The following is a 3567-nucleotide window of genomic DNA, read 5'->3' on the forward strand; positions in this document are numbered from 1 at the left end:
GAATGTTTTATCGTCTCTCACTCCTCTGTGGTTATCTACGCATCAGCGGGCACGTAGACATTAAGTGACTCCGTGCCTATTGTCCCACTGGCTGTCCGTGTTTGACTGTGATTAGTTTCTTGCCGTGAAAACAGTGATCGAGTCTTGTGTTGCTTGTGGGTAGGGGAGAGGTAAATAGATAAGTTGCTCCTCTCTGTGTGTGTGTGTGTGTGTGTGTGTGTGTGTGTGTGTGTGTGTGTGTGTGTGTGTGTGTGTGTGTGTGTGTGTGTGTGTGTACCCTAGGGAGATACAGAGGTACACCTTAGCCTCACGGTGTATAGCATTCAAGAGTTTACCTCAGTCCTGGATAATATTTAGACCCCAAAGTATACTTCCGGTTAACAACAATTTAATGACCCAATCCAGAGGTTCCTATTATAGACCCTTAAAGGCAGCAGTTAGGCCCAAGACAACATACTTTGTCTAGCAGAAACTGACACTTAGAAACTTAGAAACAACCAAATAACTCACCACATACGAGCGATTTGGCTCCAGCCTCACCTATAATGAGTCAGCCTCACCTATAATGGGTCAGCCACACCTATAATGGGTCAGCCACACCTATAATGAGTCAGCCACACCTATAATGAGTCAGCCTCACCTATAATGAGTCAGCCCCATCACTCATCCGTCAATTCTCACTTACTCATCAACAGTCAAGCAAGCTTAAGACATTTGTGGAGCTCAGTGAAGCCCCGAGCTTCAAGACATCACGTTACCTGGGAACCCAAAAACTTGACGGTCGGTAAACTTGACGGGTAAGTTGACAGACAGCTTGATGGACAGTTTGGCGGACGGCTTGACAGACAGCCTAGGGGCAAGGCTTTATTCTGGTGTTGAGTTTACAGTCTATCCTCCCCTGGAGGGTTACTAAGACCACCACCACAGTCTGACCAACCAGCAAGTATACTGTAGTGCTGAACATAGTCCAGGACTACAGTATACTGAGAGTATACATACACACACGAGGTATACCTCTCTGTATATACCCCCCACCCTTTGACAGAGGGCTTAATATACTCATTACCATCCATCGGTTCAATATATTTGTGCTCGAGTTCAATGACACTTAGTGTCTTCTTCTGTGGTACTTCCACTAGCATCTGTGTCGACTACGGGATCACCATAGACCGTGCTACTTGGAACTTTTTGTTCCAGGCAACGAATCTATAACAATAATAACGTCTGTGATGATTACAATGCCGATTGTAACAGGTATTGTTACAATCGCTGTTGTTATGTTATTAACAGGTATTTTAATAGCTGTTGTAACCATTTACAACTGTCTAAGATGATTGGCTAAGCACACAAACCGTCGCTCGAACCTTGAACCACAAAAATGACGGGACACAGAAAGAAACACTTGACAGAAACCTGTCTTAGACATGTTGGGAAACTGTTTTCAGTGTCAAAAGCTGTCAATAAACCCCAAAAGGTTTGACGAAGAGGTGTATATTTGAATACACAATTAAATCACAATAACTTGAAATTTACGAGAAAAATCTTTTGGAGTAGGACTGTGGGATTGAACTCCCGTCTTGGTTAACCATCAGACGCTGGTTCGAGGCTACTGCCCGGCTCCATAGATTTCCTGCATGTTTGAAGACATCTTATATGTGAACCCTATAACAAAAATGCTTGAACAGAATTATTACATTAAATAGAATGTTCAAAATGTTGAGGCTAGGGTGCGAGATTCACGAAGCGGTTACGCAAGCACTTTCGAACCTGTACATCTTTTCTCAATCTTTGGCGGCTTTGTTTACAATTATTAAACAGTTAGTGAGCTCCGAAGCACCAGGAGGCTTTTTATAACAATAACAACAGTTGATTGACAAGTTTTCATGCTTGTAAACTGTTTAATATAACCAAAGCCGTCAAAGATTGAGGAAAGATGTACACGTTCGTAAGTGCTTGCGTTACTGCTTCGTGAATCTGGCCCAAGGAGCTGGGGCTCGACCCAGCAAGCACATCAAGGTGAGGACACACACACACCACTGCCATCAGGGATCTATCTTGAGGTTATCTTGAGATGATTTCGGGGCTTTAGTGTTCCCGCGACCCGGTCCTCGACCAGGCCTCCACCCCCAGGAAGCAGCCCGTGACAGCTGACTAACACCCAGGTACCTATTTTACTGCTAGGTAATAGGGGCATAGGGTGAAAGAAACTCTACCCATTGTTTCTTGCCGGCGTCCGGGATGGAACCCGGGAACACAGGATCACAAGTCCAGCGTGCTGTCCGCTCGGCCGACCGGCTCCCCCAAAGGGATTGGAAAACAATTATTGGGTCACTCACAAACCCTTAATTGGCTTGTCGAGGTCCTCACAGCCCTAGGCAGCGCTATGGACATATGGTCACCCATACGTTTCCAGACCAGACGCAACGAAGGGTTATCGTGGTACATTGCGTGACGCAACTTAAATAGTATACGCAAGAGTGTATCTCTACACCCCAACTATACTGATTCCTGGGAGGAGGGGGGGGGGGGGGGGGGGGGGGGGGAGGGGGGGAGGTATACCTTCTCTAACATGTAGGTCTTTTCTAAGCTGTCTCTCATCTCTCATCTCTCACTCACTACTTTTACCAAGTGCATTCCTACATCCTTGTGGCTCAATAGATAACATATGTCCTCTCATCTTGCCTTTCACTAGTAGATGTCCTCCCTAGTAGATGTCCTCCCTAGTAGATGTCCTCCCTAGTAGATGTCCTCCAAGTAGATGTCTTCCTAGTAGATGTCTTCCTAGTAGATGTCTTCCTATCCTAGTGGCCTTTATCTATCAGTACGCAATTACCTTTTGATTACAAAAAATTGACAGTTTGGGTTCTGGACAGACGGTGGGGTGATTGGGGGTGGAGACGGGGTGGTTGGTAGAGTGATGGTGGTTAAGGGGGGGGGGAATAGAATGGTGGTTAAGCTGGTTACGGGAGAAGCTGATAATGACGGTAGGCGCAGAGGACGGGTTAGGCCTACCTCAGGGAGTGCAGTCACATATATCAGTGTTCACAGGCGACGCAAAACTAGTATTCCAGAAGTGGCTCTTAGAAGTCAATACCAACAAATGTAGGGTAATATAGATTGGAAACCAAAAGGATTCTACACGCTAAGTAAACTGTTTACTGCGGAAACAGCAAGAGACTTGGTAGTGTGCATAATACCATCTATAACACCTGAGGAACATATGTGATCAAAATAACATTGACAAATAAAAAGAAAATAACACATATGAGCGACATTTATATATATAATCACTCCTGCGCATGTGGAAGCAGAGGTGATTACAAGCAACAAGGGCATTAAACTCAAATGAAATCCCTCTAACGCCAACGTCGTTTAAACCCTTTTGATACAGAAAATCACGTTTCTTTTCTGTATGCAAGTTACAGATAAACACGTCCTATTTCATACGTATCAATACATCAATGCGGTGGCGTTACCACGTATAAGTTTTGCGTATAATTTAGTTGTAATTTGCGGCGAAGTAATGCGCTCGGGTCACGTGCTGGGTCCTATAAAATGACTGCACCG

This window comes from Procambarus clarkii, chromosome 50, assembly GCF_040958095.1.
Source record: "Procambarus clarkii isolate CNS0578487 chromosome 50, FALCON_Pclarkii_2.0, whole genome shotgun sequence".
Taxonomy (NCBI): Eukaryota; Metazoa; Arthropoda; class Malacostraca; order Decapoda; family Cambaridae; genus Procambarus; species Procambarus clarkii.